Below are 7,105 nucleotides of genomic sequence, written 5' to 3'. Positions count from 1 at the left end.
ATCCCAAATTCCTAATTTATCCCTCCCCCCTTTCCCCTTTGGTAACCATAAGTTTGTTTTCTATGGCTGTGGGTCTATTTCTGTTTTGTAAATAAGTTCATTAGCATCTTTTTTTTATTTTTAGATTCCACATATAAGCAATATAATATGATACTTGTATAACTCTATTTTTAGTTTTTTAAGGAACCTCCATACTGTTCTCAATATTGGCTGTAATAATTTACATTCCCACCAAAAGTGTAGGAGGGGTCCTTTTCCTCCATACCTTCTCCAGCATTTATTATTTTTAGACTTTTTTTTAATGGATGATCACAACAAAAGCAACAATGATTGCAATTACCAAACACGAAACACACTCATATTATGTCATTATATTGACATTCAGTCCAGTAATCCTCCACTGTAACAGCTCCTTTACTTTGCAGTGAAAATTGATTTGTATATTTTTTGCCTCTGAGTCCTTGTGGGATTTTTTAAATTATTATTCAAACAGAAAGTCACAAAAATTGTAATCATCCTCATCAGTTCACTCAGTCCCGTGTAATTATTTTTTTTCATCTTGATCTTTTGTTAGCACTTTTATGAGTTCATCAGTTTTCCATTAGAGTTCAGAAAATGCTTATTCATTCAGTTCAGCAGTATAGTCAGTTATCAGAAACCTGTACTTGTCAGAGTCTTTTCCATGAATTCCTTGAAGATGAAACCCTTTTATAGGAACACATTTGCAAAAGCATCAGAGAACACCCAGAACTGTCTGTAAATGACAAAAGACTTAAAAATGACCCCAGTTAAAGATTGATGAAAGTTCATAATAATGCAATTGACAAGGAAATTTAGTTATTTCTGAGATATACATTTTAAAGTAATAACTAGAATTATGACTTGTAGCGTTATACCAGAACATATAAGATTTTTAGAAATTTCATGTAATGTATGAAATATTTATATTAACATATTTCCATACAAATAACCCAAAAAAGTTTAGTATTAGTTGTTTTGTTTGTTTGTTTGTTTATACAGCAGGTTCTTATTAGTCATCAATTTTATTTATATTGAAGAATCCTTGCATTCCTGGAATAAACCCCACTTGATCATGGTGTATGATCCTTTTAATGTGCTGTTGGATTCTGTTTGCTAGTATTTTGTTGAGGATTTTTGCATCTATGTTCATCAGTGATATTGGCCTGTAGTTTTCTTTCTTTGTGACATCCTTGTCTGGTTTTGGTATCAAGGTGATGGTGGCCTCGTAGAAGGAATTTGGGAGTGTTCCTCCCTCTGCTATATTTTGGAAGAGTTTGAGAAGGATAGGTGTTAGCTCTTCTCTAAACGTTTGATAGAATTCACCTGTGAAGCCATCTGGTCCTGGGCTTTTGTTTGTTGGAAGGTTTTTAATCACAGTTTCAATTTCAGTGCTTGTGATTGGTCTGTTCATATTTTCTATTTCTTCCTGATTCAGTCTTGGCAGGTTGTGCATTTCTAAGAATTTGTCCATTTCTTCCAGATTGTCCATTTTATTGGCATAGAGTTGCTTGTAGTAATCTCTCATGATCTTTTGTATTTCTGCAGTGTCAGTTGTTACTTCCCCTTTTTCATTTCTAATTCTATTGATTTGAGTCTTCTTCCTTTTCTTCTTGATGAGTCTGGCTAATGGTTTATCAATTTTCTTTATCTTCTCAAAGAAGCAGGTTTTAGTTTTATTGATCTTTGCTATCGTTTCCTTCATTTCTTTTTCATTTATTTCTGATCTGATTTTTATGATTTCTTTCCTTCTGCTAGCTTTGGGGTTTTTTTGTTCTTCTTTCTCTAATTGCTTGAGGTGCAAGGTTAGGTTGTTTATTCGAGATGTTTCCTGCTTCTTAAGGTGGGCTTGTATTGCTATAAACTTCCCCCTTAGAACTGCTTTTGCTGCATCCCATAGGTTTTGGGTCGTTGTGTCTCCACTGTCATTTGTTTCTAGGTATTTTTTTATTTCCTCTTTGAGTTCTTCAGTGATCACTTCGTTATTGTGTATGGTTTAGCCTCCACGTGTTTGTATTTTTTACAGATCTTTTCCTGTAATTGATATCTAGTCTCATAGCATTGTTGTTGGAAAAGATACTTGAAACAATTTTAATTTTCTTAAATTTTCCAAGGCTTCATTTGTGACCCACGATATGATCTTTCCTGGAGAATATTCCATGAGCACTTGAGAAAAATGTGTATTCTGTTGGTTTTGGATGGAATGTCCTATAAATATCAATTAAGTCCATCTTGTTTAATGTATCATTTAAAGCTTGTGTTTCCTTATTGATTTTCATTTTGGATGATCTGTCCATTGGTGAAAGTGGGGTGTTAAAGTCCCCTACTATGAATGTGTTACTGTCGATTTCCCCTTATATGCCTGTTAGTATTTGCCTTATGTATTGATCTGCTCCTATGTTGGGTGCATAAATATTTACAATTGTTATATCTTCTTGGATCCATCCCTTGATCATTATGTAGTGTCCTTCTTTGTCTCTTGTAATAGTCTTTATTTTAAAGTCTATTTTGTCTGATATGAGAATTGCTACTCCAGCTTTCTTTTGGTTTCCATTTGCATGGAATATCTTTTTCCATCCCCTTACTTTCAGTCTGCATGTGTCTCTAGTTCTGAAGTGGGTCTTGTTCGTTGTCTAAAGGAGGGAAGGAAGGAAAGAAAGAAAGAAAGAAGATAAAGTAAAAGAAAATAAAGTTATTAAAATAAAGAATAATTATTAAGAAAAAAATTAAACAACAAAAAAAACCCGGACGGATCGAACCCTAGGACAAATGGTGGAAGCAAAGCTATACAGCCAAAATCTCACACAGAAGCATACACATACACTCACAAAAAGAGGAAAAGGGGGAAAAAATCAAGTAACAGAGAGGGAAGAAAAAGTCTCTTGCCTCTTTGGCAGCTCCAGACGTTTTCCCGGACTCCCTCCCGGCTAGCCATGGCACACTAACCCCCTGCAGGCTGTGTTCACGCCGCCAACTCCAATCCTCTCCCTGCGCTCCATCTGAAGCCCGAGCCTCAACTCCCAGCTGTGCCCGCCCCGGCGGGTGAGCAGACAAGCCTCTTGGGCTGATGAGTGGCGGTCGGCCCTGATCCTCTGTGTGGGAATCTCTCCACTTTGCCCTCCGCACCCCTGTTGCTGTGCTCTCTTCCGTGGCTCTGAAGCTTTCCCCCTCCGCCTCCCGCAGTCTCCGCCTGCGAAGGGGCTTCCTAGTGTGTGGAAACCTCTCCTCCTTCACAGCTCCCTCCCACTGGTGCAGGTCCCATCCCTATCCTTTTGTCTCTGTCTATTCTTTTTTCTTTTGCCCTACCCAGGTACGTGGGGAGTTTCTTGCCTTTTGGGAGGTCTGAGGTCTTCTGCCAGCGTTCAGTAGGTGTTCTGTAGGAGTTGTTCCACGTGTAGATGTATTTCTGGTGTATCTGTGGGGAGGAAGGTGATCTCCGTGTCTTACTCTTCCGCCATCTTCCCGGAAGCCCCCCTTCAAGAGGCTTTTCAGTAGATTGGTCACAACTAAGATCTGGATGCAGATTTCATTAAGTATATTCATTGTGTGAAAATTCATTAAATTACATACATTTATGATTTGTGTAGTTTTATGTACATATATGTATATTGTGTATGTATATGTATATTTTACATGTATATGTATATATATGTATACATATGTATATATATCATTTATAAAAATTCATCTGACATTATTTCTATATTTGGCATCTGGTGATGTTGAAAATCTAAGAATAGCTCAATCACTTTTTTCCCTTGGTAAATGACTATAGTAGACACTTTGAGTCACCTACCCATTAACCAATCCCCTTTTACTGCTTACTTGTTGTCAGAGTCCCATCTTTGATTATAGAGCATGGAAATGTAGAAAATCACTTCCCCAGTCTCCCTTATGGCTAGAGTGTAGTAATATGGCCTTGTTGAAGTGAAGAGATGTAAGGAGAATTTTGCTGGAGCGTTCTAAGAAAGAGTTTCCTCACTAATAAAAGAGATAATTGGGCTGCCTGGATGCAGAGCAGGAGGCTGAGAGAGAGATCCTATCCACTTCCATCTGTTGCACAGGCCCCACTGTAGCTGTTGCACTATGCATGATCAGGAGAATCTGGTATACACCAGGAATCTGGCCAAGGAGGCTGAATGATAGGATGGAATTAATGAAGAAAGTAGCAGGGATAGATGTGGAGCTGACAGTTGAAGAAATAAATTTTCTATCTGTTGTATATAAGATTGTGATTGAAGCTAGAAGAGCCTCCTGGAGAATAATCAGCAGCATTAAACAGAAAGAAGAAACTAAGAAGGAGTAAACAAACTAAAAATCATCTAGGAATATTGGCAAATGGTCTAGATTGAGCTAAGGTTAATCTGTTGTTACAGTTTGGATATACCAGACAAACACCTCATTCCAGCAGCTATCACTGGCGAGTCCAAGGTTTTCTATTATAAAATGAAAAGGAACTATCACAGGTATCTGGCTGAATTTGCCACAGGAAGGAGGCTGCAAAGAACAGCCTAGTAGCTTTAAAGCTGCTAATGATATTGCAATGACAGAACTTCCACCAACGCATCCCATTTACTTAGGTCTTGCTCTCAATTTTACTGTATTTTACTATGAAATTATTTTATTTTTATACAAATTTTAAAGATTACTTTCCATTTACAGTCATTACAAAATGTTGGCTCTATTCACCGTGTTGTATAATACATCCTTTGCCTATCTTACACGCAATAGTTTGTATCTCCCACTCCCCTAACCCCCTCCACTGGTAACTAGTGGTTTGTTCTCTATATCTGTGAATATGCTTCTTTTTTCCTACTATGAAATTCTTAATTTCCCTGAGCATGCCTGCAGGTTGGCAAAATCAACTCTCGATGCAACTGCAGAGCTGGATATGCTGAGTGAAGAAAGCTATAAGGACTCTACACATCATGCAGTTGTTATGTGATAATCTGACACTATTGAATTCAGACATGCAGGGTGATGGTGAAGAGAAGAATAAAGAGTTTTTGCAGGATGTGGAAGATGAAAATCAGTGAGACCTAAAAGCCAACAAGAAAAACCATCCCTAGCCACCCTATTCCTTCCCATCCCACCACGTAGGAAATTCCTCATGGTCAGTGAGAACCACCAAATCTGACTTCTACATTTGGTTTCAGAATTTAGGTTCTGCCCTGTTTTTTCTTAAAAAAAAAAATAAACACTTTTCGAATGTTCTTAAAGGCAAGAGTGAATTTCTGTGCATTTTACTGGTTCCAGTTTTTCGGTTCTTTAAGACACTAATAGGACTACATACAGGCTTTTTCAGCACTACTGTATCATCTCCTGCCAGATGTGGCAGGATCACCATTAGAAATGGAAATTACATTCAAAAGCGATTAGACTTCTAGGTGATGCAAACATCTAAGAGAGAGGTTAATCACACTCTAGAGGCATAAGTGGTATCATTTTTCCTTTTTCTGGTTGTTTAAATTGAATTTTATACTGATGTTTAAAACTAATTGGGTGTTAGCTTGAGGTGGTTAAAGGTCTTTGGAGAGTTTGTTGTAATGGTCTTACTGTAAAAAAGTGCTTCAAACTCTGCTGAAATGTTGCTGAAAATCATGATGCTGGTAACAGTCCAACGATCTGTGGCTGCTCATTGCCTGCTTTTACTCTCCCTCTGAAGCAGGTTAGCATTGAAGGTGGTATGGGAAAGGCTGCATGCCTGTTATATTCTTTGTTTCTTCTCCTTCCCTCTTCCCCTGGGGAAATAAGTTCCTCAGCCATTCAATCGCTTAACTTCTTTTGTTCAGTTTGTGTGCCTTGAAGTTAATTTGTACTACTGGATATCTGACTGGATCCACAGATACAAAAAATCTGTATTCTTACTGAAACACAGCATGGAATTAATATAAAACTTAAATGAAGCAAACCTTAATTTAAAATGTCAAATATTATTGCACCACTATCCTCTGTATTTCTAAAATAAAATCTCTAGTCAAATAAATAAGACAAATGAGGAGACAGTATCTACTCTCTATTCCTGCTTTTGGGTGTGGTTGTCTGAGGACACGATGAGGGGTGATGCAATAGCTAAGTGACCATGAGAGAACAAAAGTAAAGACAAAAGTCTTACTGCTGCAGATGGTCATGCGAAAGGATACAAAGGGCCCATATCCTTGTGGATATCATTAAGCCACTGTACCAACTGGGAAACAGCCTCTTTCAGATTTCTTGTAATGTGAGTAAAATAAAAACAAAAACAAATGAAAAACCAACAAGAATTGAAACACCTATTTTTAAACCACTTTAAGCTATATATTCCTTTACTTGTAGCCAAAAATATCTTAATGCTACAGCAAGTAACCTTAAAACTGGGTAGGTATAATATTCCTTCTCCATCTCAAAAGTTATATAATGAGGAATATCTGGATTTTTTTGCCATTATAAATTTTTTTTGACAGTGAAGCCTTTTGCTTTGCAGACTCAGGACTTCTGTCATTTTTGGAAGATTTTCTTCTTTTAGATTTGTGAATATTTTTTGTTATTTCTATATATGTTTTCTTTCATCAGTCATATCAATTATCTAGAGTCTTGAATCCCCATTTTATGAATATCCTTTTTTTTCTTAATGGGTTTTCTTCTTTGTCCCATAATGCATTGTCTGTTATGTACTTGCTCCTGTCTTCCATTCTAGTAGCTTAGTTTTTACTAGTAAAAAAAAAATAGGCAATTTTCTACTTTAATTGCATTTTAACATTACTATTATATTTCCTCTATTTGTTTCCCTGGCCAACATAATACTCTCAGTTGTCCATTCAGTTTGAAAAATGGAGTTTTTTTCGTACTTTCTTCTGCTTATATCCTAACAAATTATATTGGCCTCTCTGTAGTTGATTCTTAGTATATTCTTTTAATTTCATTCAAAATGTTTTATATCTGGATGATATTCCTCAGAGTTGTGTTATGCGATTGAGATATTGTCTTAATTTCAATGATACTTTAATCTTTCTTACCCTTTTTAAGCTCCCTTTGGGAAAGAGAGATATTATGAACCTGAACTTAAAAGCAGTTTCTTCCTTGAAATGTACCCTACTCTCTACTTACA

At 36.7% G+C, this 7,105-nt stretch overlaps 1 pseudogene; it reads left to right on the top strand.

Annotated features, from left to right (window-relative positions):
* Positions 1-4,104: 4,104 nt before the first annotated feature.
* Positions 4,105-5,054, top strand: LOC112402343 (14-3-3 protein epsilon-like; annotated as a pseudogene).
* Positions 5,055-7,105: the final 2,051 nt, after the last annotated feature.

The sequence above is a fragment of the Neophocaena asiaeorientalis genome, unplaced genomic scaffold, assembly GCF_003031525.2.
Source record: "Neophocaena asiaeorientalis asiaeorientalis breed wild unplaced genomic scaffold, Neophocaena_asiaeorientalis_V1.1 scaffold604, whole genome shotgun sequence".
Lineage (NCBI taxonomy): Eukaryota > Metazoa > Chordata > Mammalia > Artiodactyla > Phocoenidae > Neophocaena > Neophocaena asiaeorientalis.
Note: the sequence above shows the minus strand (reverse complement) of the source record. Positions and strands in the feature narration are given on the sequence as shown.